This window comes from Podarcis gaigeae, assembly GCF_964106915.1.
Source record: "Podarcis gaigeae genome assembly, chromosome: 16".
In the NCBI taxonomy this organism is placed as follows: Eukaryota; Metazoa; Chordata; class Lepidosauria; order Squamata; family Lacertidae; genus Podarcis; species Podarcis gaigeae.
In genome coordinates this window covers 36,998,742-37,012,462 of record NC_139693.1, presented here as the reverse complement: position 1 = coordinate 37,012,462, position 13,721 = coordinate 36,998,742, and the positions used below count along the sequence as shown (strand labels likewise).

The following is a 13,721-nucleotide window of genomic DNA, read 5'->3' as shown; positions in this document are numbered from 1 at the left end:
TTGTACTGGAATTGGCAAGGGCTTAATTCCTCGAGAATCCTTACCTGTTTCCACCTGCTGGCATTAGGAGATATCTCCCAACCTGTTCAAGGGGTTAGCTCTGCTTGCATGCCACCTGTGCTAAATTATGAATGACTCCTACCATCACTGCTTCTCTGATGGCAACCAAGCTACCCCACTGCAGCTGACACTTCTACATGCTAGTCCTCAGCAAAATTCCATGCCAGGAGAAGTTTAGGAAGCCATAGAAAGAGAATAGAGAATGAAAAGAATGCTCCATATAGAGCTCACTAACTACAGGAAAGTGGGACAAATGATTGATCAGAAAATGTACAGTAGATTCCGGCGTATAAGACGACTTTTTTACTCCGGAAAGTCCTCTAAAAAGTCAGGGGTCGTCTTATACGCTAGGTATGGGTTCGCTCGGCAGCAGCAGTGGGCGGCAGGCTCCGCTCCATGCCAGGAGGAAGCCGCCCAGCAAAGCCAGTTTAGCATCGCTGGTCAGCTTCGCCGGGCAGCTTCCTCCCGGCGTGGAGCCCGCTGCCCAGCGAAGCTGCCGCTTATAAGACTGGACGCATAAGTCAACCCCCCAAATTGGCAGCTACCAATTTGGGGGGTCGTCTTATACGTCCAGTTGCCTAATACGCCAGAATCTGCGGTATCTCATTGAAGTAGGTCCATGCCACATTGCAGCACTAATGGATAAAATGGGTGTTTCATCAGAAAAAGTGTTCTAGTCCAGACAGGGTGTGGTGAACCTTAGCTAGAGACCGACATCATGACCACAGCTTTGCCTGTGACCCACCTGGGATGGCCTTGCAACCCACCTGTGGGTCCCTGCTGGTTGATGATGACCTATGGAGTAGATACTACTGAGCTAGATGGACCAGCAGCCTGACTCAGTATATCTATGGCAGCTTCTTCTGTTCCATCCCATCATAAGGAGGTGTTTGTGTGCCAACCTTCTGCAGACCGTGCATTCCTGAGACAGTTAAACCATCATTTCTGTATACACAGTCAGGATAAAGGTGTGATTAAGTGGTGCGTTTGCCCTGCCTTCCCAAAGAGCATTGAAAAGGTCAGCTAGTGCTTCTGATCCCTGTTATTGATTTTGAGAATACCCTGGATCAGAAGAGATAGAGTAAAGAAATATTATAAGATCACTGCCACTGAAAGATGAAAAGAGAGGATAACGCTTGTTGCTCTGCTTCCTGCCAGGGGCCAGGGATGATGGGAGTTGGGAGCCCAGTAATATCTGGTGGGTAAAATGTTAACCACCCCTGGTGCAAGGAAGAGTGAGCTCAGCAAACCAGTTGTTTGACTTGACATAAGGCACTTCCCTTCACTGTTGTATCTCCTCTGGCTTGCACACAAACGCCTCGCTTTTCTTGTGACTCTCATGACTTCCTAGAGATTAAACATCCTAAAAGCTATGGTTGCATTGTTTAGTTGATGAGCAAACTAAATTAATCAGTTCAGATGGTTTCGATGGACTTGAAGAATAAAGAAATCATTTCATCCCACTCATAAAATGTAAGAGCATAAATATTAAAACAGCACTCTTATAACCTTTAAAAGGCAAAATAGGAACATGTAGAAATGAATGGTCCCTAATATCCATTTGGCCAAATGCGTTTTGACAAAGTCTTCTTCAATGGCTGGATATTTCCTTAGGCTTTGATGTAAGAGAACGCCATTGCTAAAATGAGGACAAGTCATATCAAAATGCAGGATACTTATATCCTCTCAGGTGAACCAACTTGGGACCCATACTGTGGGTGCCCAGTGTGCATATGCCACACCACTCCACACGTCATGATGTTGGCACAGCATGCACATGTCCTTTGGCACTGCAGTGGCAACTGGGCTGGGACCTGCGCCTCCCCTGAGGAGCCTCTGTTGAGGCCTGTGGCTGTGACTGCCCCTGGAAGCATGTCTGCGGCTGCAGCAGGCCTCAACAGAGGCCCCACAGTGGAGGTGCCAGCCCTGGTCCAGTCATAGCCGCAGTGCTGGAGCGCCAGAGATAAAATGGCAGGCGGCAGGGGCAGGGGCAGAGGCTCAACAGCCACAGCAAAAACTTTGTGGGTGCCTGGGCTCCCAGGGCCCCCTGGAGTTGGCACCAGTGCATCCCCTCAATTTCTTGTTTTACTGTTTTAATCAGAATAAAAAAAAAATCCTTCCAGTAGCACGTTAGAGACTAGCTAAGTTTGTTATTGGTATGAGCTTTCATGTATCTGAAGAAGTGTGCATGCACACGAAAGCTCATACCAGTAACAAACTTAGTTGGTCTCTAAGGTGCTACTGGAAGGATTTTTTAAAATTTTGTTTTGACTATGGCAGACCAACACCTACCTGTTTTAATCAGGAAATAGTAATTTTGGCAGGTACCAATGAGCTATGAAAAATATAGCTATGTGCTCTTTTTTTAAAAGTCTGAGGACTCTTTCTCATCCCTTCTCTCCCTAACTCTCACTCTCATAAGAAAATAAGAATGCCTCTAGCTTGCAAGACCAGGCCAATGACCCATCTAGTCCATCCTGCTCTCACAGTGGCCAGCCAGATGCCCATGTGAACAAGCAGGACCTGAGTGCAACCATGCTCTCTCCTGGAACAGTGGTACCTCGGGTTAAGTACTTAATTCATTCCGGAGGTCTGTTCTTAACCTGAAACTGTTCTTAACCTGAGGTACCACTTTAGTTAATGGGGCCTCCTGCTGCTGCCACGCCGACTCCACCTCACAATTTCTGTTCTCAACCTGAAGCAAAGTTATTAACCTGAGGTACTATTTCTGGGTCAGCGGAGTCTGTAATCTGAAGCGTATGTAACCTGAAGCATATGTAACCTAAGGTACCACTGTATTCAGAAACATACTGCATTTAGCTATCCTAACTTGAAGCTATTGACTCAGTCTCTCAGGAGGAAATGTCTGTTCTAAGATAATGCCTGCTGTGACACACACAGGCATCTAAAAACAAAGAAAATCTACTTCCTTCCCCCCACTTTAGAACTGTTATTTTCCTTGATAATGGAAATTTGTGCAGATGTAATCAATTAATTGACTGATTAGAGGATTAGCTGATTCAAACTCCCACAATCTGACTAAGATTCCTTTAAACTTGAGTGACAGCCAAAACTTCCCTTTTCATGGCCACATAACTCTGCTGCAGTTCTTATCTGATGAGGGACTTTCTTATTTATCACTCCACGATAAATTGTAACTCTTGTAAACCCTCGAAGTTATAAATCACCCGTTTGTTCCTTTCCGTCTCTTATTTCCTCCCCCCCCCTCTTCACTTCATTACGCCACACAGAGATGTGTTAAGATAGCATTTGTAGACTTATCTTGGTGTTAATTGAGTTTCCAACATTTTTTTCATTTTTTTTGCTGAGGTATTTAAGTGTTACTGAGCACCAAGTAACACTGACTGGGGAAATGTCATTAAAAAGGATTAGGTGCCCAGGAACATTAATATCTTTGTAGTGTGTGGGAGGTGCTGCATTTCAAAACTCTCCCATTAAAAGAATCATCCCACAACACAAAGTAGCTAAGGTGAGATCTCATATTGGGCCAGTTGGATTTGTAAGCTAGCAAGAAGACAGAACTCTTTTGGGAATCAATCATATTATTTGAATTCTGCCTTCCAAAGTTATAACCATGCTCAAGGCGGCTTACAACCCATAAAAAATACATAATTACAAACACAACACAACACCACAACACAACACAACACAACACAACATAACATAACATAAGATAAAACATAACACAACACAACACAACACAAAACACAACACAACATAACATAACATAAAACAACATAACATAACATAACAACATAAAACATAACATAACATCATAACATAACATAACATAACATAACATAACATAACATAACATAACATAACATAACATAACATAACATAACATAACATAACCCCAACCCCCCAAAAACCTAAACAATATCCCAGCCCAATATTTGAATGATACATGCAAATCCTCTGAAGGAGTAGAAGAGGCAACAGACCTTGCTTCTTCTGCCATCAGTTCCAACTCTATCCTTTTTAATCCCATTTTCTCACTTCCTCTGCTGCGCACCTGGGATCCTGCTGATCCCAGCAGCACTAGAAAAGTGAAAGAAGGCTGCACGACAGAGGAGACCACAGTTATTTTTTTAAAAAAACTTTTTAAATAGCTTTTTTTTCACTTTTCAAACAAAAAAGTCTTCTTTGAAAAAAATTTGGTAGCCTTACACAAACAGCAAAAGACACTGTAATTCTATCCAGAGTGAAGAGTCCAGTCACAACAAAGTAATAATGTTTCACAATTACCTAAAAAAGGTAAAGGGACCCCTGACTATTAGGTCCAGTTGTAGCTGACTCTGGGGTTGCGACGCGCATCTCGCTTTATTGGCTGAGGGAGCCGGCATACTAAACATGACTAAGACGCACGGAAACGCCGTTTACCTTCCCACTGGAGCGGTACCTATTTATCTACTTGCACTGGCATGCTTTCGAACTGCTAGGTTGGCAGGAGCAGGGACTGAGCAACGGGAGCTCACCGCCGACCTTCTGATCGGCAAGTCCTAGGCTCTGTGGTTTAACCCACAGCGCCACCCGCGTCCCTTCACAATTACCTACTTGAGCCAAAATAATCTGGAGCTAACTGATAGTATAAGTTGTTCCGGTCTTTTGCATATGAATCCTGAGAAACCCTTTCCTTCCCTTTCTGTCCTCCACAAGTGAGACACTGTTCTAAGCCTCACCAGGCAGTGTGCATGTAATTGCCTAATTTTGTGCTTCTTTACCCCATTAATTCTGTCCCTTGTTGTTCTTTTCCAATTGATGAAATGTGTCGTGTCCCGTTGGCCGTGGCAAACAGCGTGGCATTCTTAACCTTTGATGCTTTGCTTAGTTGATTTTGATTAAGAAGATTGAGCAAGACGGGGCTGACTGGATGAGCCATGAGTTCATCTCCCCGCTTCCCAAACTTTGGCCTTTCTGGGAAAGATCTGGAGCGCTGTGCCTCCCTGACTGGAAACTCTGGCACAATCCACTCTCCTATTCTGTGACCCTTTTGAGGAAGAGCACTGCTATCTGTGTCCAGCACAAATGCACCAAAATTCAGCCACTCACATTTATTTATTATACTGTTACCACCCTGTGATCTTCAGAGGAAGGGCAGTACAGTGGTACCTCGTGTTACAGACGCCTCGGGTTACATACGCTTCAGGTTACAGACTCCGCTAACCCAGAAATAGTACGTCGGGTTAAGAACTTTGCTTCAGGATGAGAACAGAAATCGTGCTCTTGCCGCGCGGTGGCAGCAGGAGGCCCCATTAGCTAAAGTGGTGCTTCAGGTTAAGAACAGTTTCAGGTTAAGAATGGACCTCCGGAATGAAACTTAACCCGTGGTACCAGGTTAAGAACAGTTTCAGGTTAAGAACGGACCTCCGGAATGAAACTTAACCCGTGGTACCACTGTATAGAAGTAAAATAAAATAAAATAAAATAAAATAAAAGCTAGCAAAATGTCTGCCATTATATGGCAGGGCTGTGCATAGTGGAATATCATGAGGACATTTGGAACTGCAGTCACTGGCCAAGGAAGGGAGAGGCAGGGGGAGCGCACCAGCCCTGGCACCATCGGGGAGGGGGGTACCATTGCAGCCGCCACCCTGGACATGTGCTGTGCACCCCCCATAGTGCCAGGTGCCATGCCCTCGCGGGCGGTGCCACACCCCTTGGACGCATGCCACGCCCTGTGTGTGGCACACCATGCCCCTGGGGCATGCGCCACACACCACACACCCCGGGGCACATGCCATCCATGCCCCCACTTGCTCTCCACCCCCAGAACCGGAGCATGCAGTTTCGCCACTGACTGCAGTGCATCTCTGGACAATGGACCTTGGGGGGCTGTTGAGACAACTCATGAGATGAAACTGGAACTGTGGTGAACTAGATACCTTATGAACAGGGATTTTTCCCCAGCCTGAACTCACAGGAACTCAGTTCCAGCACCTATCAGGTGGGTGCCATTGGCATTATAAGGGGACAAGGGAGGCATTCATGGTGATTTCCTGCACCTCTTTTTCTAGAAAAATAGCACTGCTTATAGGAAATCCACTGCTTATGGGAAACAGCATCTGAGTGCAACAAGACTCTCCCCACTTGCAATTCCCAGAAACTGGTATTCAGAGACATATTGCCTCTGACATTGGAGGCAGAGCCGAGCCATCATGGCTATTTGCCCCTAATAGTCTTATATTCCAGGAATTTGTTTTATCTCATTCTAAAAGCATTCAGTCAACTGAGCCTCAACTGCCATTTGCAAACAGTAACCCCATCATTCTGATGCATTTTCCACTATGGCCCCCAGACCTTCAAGCTGGTCGTCATCGGAAGAGGCAGCCAAATATTATTTACTTTGCTCTTCTTGAGATCTGCAATCAACCTTGCGCTCCCTCTGCTCTGTGAGCTTTAATCAGATTTCTCTAAACATTGCTTGAGCGAATGTGTTTGTGGTTTAATTTACCTGCACCTGCCTTCTGGCAACATGTTCAAAGAGTCACTCCCCGGGGACGTATAATTGACACTGAAGACAGAGATGATGAGTCTGACACACCACCCTCATTCTGAAGTACCTGCAGTTAATTTAGGTGACATAAAAGACTCTCGCCATTGACAGGTCCCAGCTCCTTTCCCCCTCAAGTGGAAGGGTTGTGGGGGATACTTTACCTTATTATTAGCTTCATTTTATTTTAAATTTCCAGCTGGAAAAAATGGAATGTAGCCACAATTGGGGGAAACACCTCTTGGAGTCAAAAGCTCTCCTGCCTCTGAGCTTCATATGTTGTAAGCTGTCCTGAGTGATGTGTTATTTACACCAGAAGCTATAGATGGCCTAAGAAAGAAATACCGTATTTTTCGCTCTATAGGACGCACTTTTTCCCCTCCAAAAATTAAGGGGAAATGTGTGTGTGTCCTATGGAGTGAATGCAGGCTCCTTCGCTTCAGCAATATCAACGCGAAGCCTCCAAAGCACAGAGGGAGCGCTCCCTCCACGCTCCGGAGGCTATGCATTGCTTTCGCTGAAGCCTGGAGAGCAGTGGCGTAGCATGGGAGGTGCAGGGGGGGCCGGCCGCACCGGGCGCAACATCTGGGGGTTAGGGTTAGGGGGCGCAAATTCACGGGTTAGGGGGCGCAAATCCACAGGTTAGGGGGCACAAATTACTTGCCTTGCCCCGGGTGCTGACAACCCACGCTACGCCACTGCTGGAGAGCGAGAGAGGTCGGTGTGCACTAACCCCTCTCGCTCTCCAGGCTTCAGGGATAGCCGCCTGAAGCCTTTGGAGTGCAGCAGGACCTTGCGCTGCGCTCCAAAGGCTTCCTTTTGCTGAAGCCGGGAGACCTTGCTGCTGCTCCCGGACCTGTTCTGGGGGCTGGGGTCGGGGGAAGCTCGGGCTTACCCTGCCCCAGCCCCGCGGCTAAAAACCGCCCCTAACCATTTTGCTCCTGGGGCAACTGCCCTTGTGACACCCCCACCCCACTGCACCACTGCCAAGAAGCAGGCACAGAGGGTATTGTTGTATTGGCCCACAGATTAAATGAAAAGGGGGAGAACCATGTACACCACTTTTTGCTCCTTGGAGAAAAAGGTGGGACATAAATGCAATGATTAATAATAATAATAATAGCAGCAAAAAATAACAATAAATTCGTACATACATATTGGGTGAAGGGTGTTTGTGAATGCATTCTACCCTGCAAAAATGACTGATAGGTCCATAACTGTATGCTGTTAACCTATAGGCTGCTAACCGTAGAAAATGAGTTGACTCTTCGGAGCTCAGTGGAAGCTGGTTCATTAGGGTCAAAGGGGCACTTCCCTATCAAGCACATTCTGCCCTCAGGCAGCCCCCCACCCCCATTCTGCCTGCCTCTTCTGGTTACAACCACTCCAGCGGGTGACACTGGCTACTGGCCTCATCTTCCTGAGTTTCTTTGTTGCCTTTGTAGAATTCAGCAGGGATGAGGATGAGGACAAACCAGAATGCATTGACTCCACCCATGGGTGTAGCCAAGAGGGCGGGGGGCACCTGCCCCCCATCAAGTAAACCAATAGAAATACTTAACTAACTGACCAATCACATTGGTTCTGCCCCCTAACAAAAGTTCTCCCCCCAATCCAATAATAATAATAATAATAATAATAATAATAATAATAATAATAATTTATTTATACCAGCCCATCTGGCTGGGTTTCCCCAGCCACTCTGGGCGGCTTCCAACAGAACACTAAAATACAATAACCTATTAAACATTAAAAGCTTCCCTAAACAGGGCTGCCTCAGATGTGCCTATGGGCACTGGTGCCTATGGGCACCAGTCTCCAACAAAGAAGCTGAAATATGGGTGATGCTCCTGGCAATCATGTATAGCTCTGCTTCTTTCCTCCTGGTATAATCCCAGCTTTGCAGGCCTGCTACATCCTGATGAGTGTGTGAGAGGGGGGGGGGGTTCAGGGGGACACAGCGATGATCAGGAGACAAAAAACATATAACTATCCACACTCCCTAATGACTCCAAAGAGAACAGAATCATTCCTGTGAATGGGAAGATAATGAGCAGAGATACAAGAGCTGTTTCAAGTTTTGAAACAAGGCTTCTAGAATGGATGAGCTGCTGTAATGAAGTGGGGAAGCTCACTTCCTTGAGTTCCATTGATCTATTTGTTTGAATGGCACCAGCAGGCAGGTTGAGTCCTGTGCAGAGACCATTTATTTCAGCTGGAATCCAAAGAGATTTGCATACCCTCTCCACTGAGTTTGGGAATCCCAGTTGAATTTTGACATAATAAACAAAACAAAACAAAACAAAACAAAACACATCTCCTTCTTCTCAGGCTTGTCATTGCTGTTCATATTATTAGGGGCAGCAGAAGATTTATAGCTCACCTTTTCTCCAAGGAGCTCAAGGCAGCATTCTTGACTGCCCGCCTCATATTTTATCCTCGCAACAACCCTGCAAGGTAGGTCAGAATGAGAGGCAGTGACTGGCCCAGGATTACCCTGTGAGTTTTGTTGGCGAGTGGGGATTGGGACTAGTCCAGTACTCTCACCAAGACAACAGAGTTCAATGGCAGCGGAGGGCTGCTTTTTTTCAGATATGTAACTCTGGAGCCTTGCAGTCTATTGTGTGCTGCCTCGTCTCAGTTTTATAAGGGTTTTCTATAACTGCACATGAGCTGGGACTGTGTTCTTCTCCGCTTTCAAAGTGGACCCTAAGGCATGGGTGGGGAGAGGGCTAATGGGCTTATGCTTTGCATGTGGACATCTGACTGGTCACTGTGGGAAGACCACTCCCCTTCCCCGGCGGGCGGCATTGCAGGCGTGCATCTGGGACCTCCCAGTGACCAGGCAGTGGGCGGAGGGATGCTGCCCACGTCTCTCAGCCGTCTCACACCCTGACTGACCAATCGGGTTAGCCAGGGGGTTGTTTAAACTGCGTTGTGGCTAGGGGGCGACCTCCATTTGCTTTCTTGTTGGATCTGCCAGCCCACCCTCCATCTTTTTATGCATTGCTTGACTTTGGCCTTGCTATGGACTAATGTCTATCAGCTGGTTGTTGTGTGCCAGGTAGGAATTTTTCCACTTGGCAAATTGGCACCAGCCATTTGGTTTTTGCCAACCTTGTAGTAATCATCACAGCTATGTAAAGTTAGGCATTGGGTAAGCCTTGTTATGGGAGGGGAGGTTGTTGCCTCTGCCTGCCCCTCATCATTAAGGGTATCCTGTTAAAAGGATCCGGAGGTGTGGATCCTGTCCAAAGCCTGGATGTGGGCTAGGGCCATGCCACAACCTCATCGGTGACCCTTGGGGTGCTCTTAAATGATGTACCATATTTTTCGTTCCATAAGACACACTTTTTTCCTCTTAAAAACTAAGGGGAAATGTCTGTGCGTCTTATGGAGTGAATTTGTGGTCCCTGGGACTGGGGGGGGGGGACACCCGGGCTTCCCCCACCTGCCCCAACAAGCTCTGGGAGAGCTCTGAGCTGCTCTTTGGGGCTGGGGGGTGGAAATCCGGGCTTCCCCCGTGAGCCCCAGGAGCTCCGGGCAGGCTGCTCGCAGGTGTCCTGCACTCCTGAGCAGCTCTGGGGTAGCCCGCAAAAACTCCAAAGGGCAGTGGGATGAAGGCTCCCTGCTGCCCTGCGGAGGCTTCGCAAGCTACCCCAGAAGCCAGAACAGCTATAGAGAGTGCTGTGCAGCGCTCCCTCTAGCTGTTTTAGCTTCTGTCTTAGCGGCGCAAAGCTTCTGCAGGGCAGCGGGGAGCCTTCATCCCACTTCCCTGTGGAGGCTGGCTTCGCGCGGCTATCCCTGGCTTTTGCGGGAGGTGTGGGAAGGGACAGAGCCACGCTCCCCCACCTCCCGGAAAAGCCCCCAAGAGCCGCGGTCCCTTTAAAGAGCCGTGCAGAGTGTGTGTGTCGCTCTTGGGGGCTTTTCCCTGAGGAGGGAGAAGGGCAGCCCTTCTCCCTCCTCAGGGAAAAGCCTGCAAGCGCCGCACACACACTCTGCGTGGCTTGTGAAAGGGAGTGCTGAGCAGAGCCTGGGATGCATACAGGATCTGCTCAACGCTCCCTTTAATTAATATTTTCCCCCCTTGAATTCCCCCTCTAAAAACTAGGGGCGACTTATGGTCAGGTGTGTCTTATGGAGCGAAAAATACGGTATATCATAGGGCTCCCCATGTTGGTGGTTGACCCTTCAGAGACTTTCTGCAGATGGGCAGGAGTCAGGATATAGTCTGGCTTCACCCAAATACCTAAGCCAAACCTCTCACATCTGCAACCAATAAAGTTGTGGCCTTATTTATCTCAATTAACCCAATATATTCATGTCTGTGTGTTTATTTCTGAGGGAACTGCGGGGCCCGGGGCCTCGCCACGCAACAGGGGGCTGAACTGGCTGGACTGTGCGCCTGATGCAACAGGTTCCTCTTCTGTCTTTATCCTCTCGCTCCTGATTAAATCGAAGGAATATTTCCAGCCACACCTCTGCTCCACTCTCTTCCCTAGTGTTTCCATTGTATTGATTTTCATTCATTTGTTTGCTTGCTTGCTTGAAAGACTGTAAACTGAGTACCTAAAGAAAAGAGACAAAGCCCATATTTACATTTCTTTTACACTTCAGGGAAGAATGCAGGTTCTCCTTTCCTCTCTACACACCCTTAATTCACTTTTCTCCTCTGACAAAGCATAAGCACCAGATTTTTCTTCCCCTCAGCCATTCTGTAGCTTTTGATCTTAAAGCACCTCTCCTTCTCAGTCCCCCCACCCCAGACAATGATTGATCTTGCTGAGCATTTGAAATATGATTATTATTTTTTCCCTTCCCAGATTGGGAAGCTGTTTGTTCAAACGTGTGGATTTGGTCTTCTACTTCTGAGGACTGTAGCACATTTGTAGCATGTAAATTGGAAAGCAAACAGACAGGCACACTCTAAAACTTTGGCAAGGTGTGAAAATAGTGAAGCCAAAACAGGGTCTGCCAAGTATTTTCGAGAGTGCATCTGGGTGGGCCGAACTATCCAGCTGTTGCTGATAAAATGAATGGGTTTGTGTCAGTGTTTTCAATTTTCAAGATTTTAAGTCTTGTTTGTCCTTCACCAGTCACAGGACTTAACTAGATGGGATGATGATGAGCATTAGTAATAATATTATTTACCTTCCCTTCATCCTAAGGTCCCAGGATGCAACATACAAAATTAAAAACAGTTTAAAACAAACCACAATCACAAAACAGGGTGCACCCTAAATCTATACAGCTCAGGGGTCAAAGGTCAGGGTAAAGAGGTGTGTCCAGCTATCACTGAAAACTGTGGAAATGCCAGATGTAGGAAGTCCCACAGCTTAAGGGCTCCCACAGATAATGCCCTCTCCTGGGTCACACATAGAGGAGGAACAAGGCGTGTGCGGCACTCTCTGGGTGCCATCCTGATGGGGGTGACATTTCACCCCCCCGCCTGCCCGCAACTCCCAAGCCTACAGCAACCCGGGAAAGGGGGGAGCTGCAAAGCGATGCGCAAGGCAAGCCTACCCACTAGACATTGGCTGTGCGTGGCTTTGCAGCTCCAGCTCTCTCATTGCTGCAGCCACGAGCAGGGGATCCCACCTCCATCTGTATGGCACCGCGTTGACAAACTGCCCGTCGGTACATGCATGGCACGTAGTGGCACCGCGCATGTGCCTGACGTATGGCACATGTGCATGTGCCACCGGGTGGTTTGTCCCACCCCCCGACACCCCGCACTGGTTGCCGGTTAGCCTTCCTTCGCCCCTGGTCACACATTCACAGATGAGCTTCTGAGAGTGGCATTACTACTAAGAGTAGTAACACCAAAGAGAGTCTGTAGGGAAAGAGTCAGTCTTTCAGATATTTGAGGCCCAAGTCTTTTGGGGATGTGGGTAGTTCTTTATTGGATCTCCTGGCTTTCCTCCAGATATTTTGAACTAGCTCCCATCAGCCCCACTTGAATCCCCACATCACTTCCAGTCTGAGCAGAAAGAAGGGTATTCGCTGATGCTGTGCAAGGCATGATTCTCCCCCCCCCCCAAAGCAGTGCCGTTTTCACATATAAACAAGCTATAGCTTAGGGCCCACACTCTCTTGGAGGCCCCCCCCAAAATGATGTTGGACATCACAATTGCTGAATACACAAAGCTTCACATCTTGTCTTTCATCGTACAAAGTCTGGTACCTCGCTTCATTTAAAGATTTTCAGAGACTTTGAGACTAAAGATTTCATTTTAGACTTGTTATGGTTTGAAGGAATTCTATAAAAATATTGTTTATTGCGTATGTACATGGTCATCGTATTGCACAGACATTGCTGACGTTCTCTTTGCAACACAGGGGGTTGTTTGGTTACTTATTGCTGTTGATGTTGGCATGAAGGAATTGGCCCATCAAATGCAGTTCCCAGTTGCATCTGCCCACTTCTCCCAAAGGATTGTGGAGGATGGGTCTAGTTCCCAGCCTCTATCTTAAATTATAGCTAAGCTTCTCAATTGATGCTGACTTTTTTTATATAGAGGAAAGTCATGCCAATTTCAGCAAAATTCTCCTGAGTTTATGCAAGAAGGAGCCTTCCACCTTTGCATGCTCAGAAAGGAATCTAGGGGCTCTTTGTCAAAGCAGCACAAGTTTTCTGACAGCTTCATTGAAGTTCTCTTCGGAGAACGTCTCTGGAAATTCGTCTGCAGAAGCCCCACTGATGTACATCATTCATTTCCGATGGGCTTATGTCTGACAACTTCCCAGTTCTATCCAAAAGACTTTCAACAAAGCTGTCAAAAAAAATCCTTAGAAACTTAACGAGCCATATCTGTCCCACAAGCCGGGATCCAAGTTCTTCAAGGCTGAGAGGCCCATAGGAGAATGCAGTGTACATTCCTTTGTATATGCTATGTGTGTTTCTGGGTGTGTGTATGGAAGTGTAGGAATGCAAAGAGTACCTTAAAACCCAGCAGTCAGGCAGGCCCAGAGAGAACACAGCTCACGTCAGGCTAAAAATGAGTGCAGGGCTAAGTACGCACAAAACCTGTTAAGTAGGATTTATTTCTTCATTTCATAAAATTCATATACTGCTTGATTGAAAAACCCCCTCAAAAGTGGTTTACAAATGTGACAAAACAATAAAATTATCACTAAAAAACTTACA

The 13,721-nt window shown here is 47.0% G+C and overlaps 1 protein-coding gene across 2 annotated transcripts in view; it reads left to right on the top strand.

The window, feature by feature from the left end:
* Positions 1-13,721, top strand: part of TMEM132B (transmembrane protein 132B) — a 374,994-nt gene that overhangs the window by 317,426 nt on the left and 43,847 nt on the right. The gene's annotated exons all lie outside the window — the stretch shown is intronic.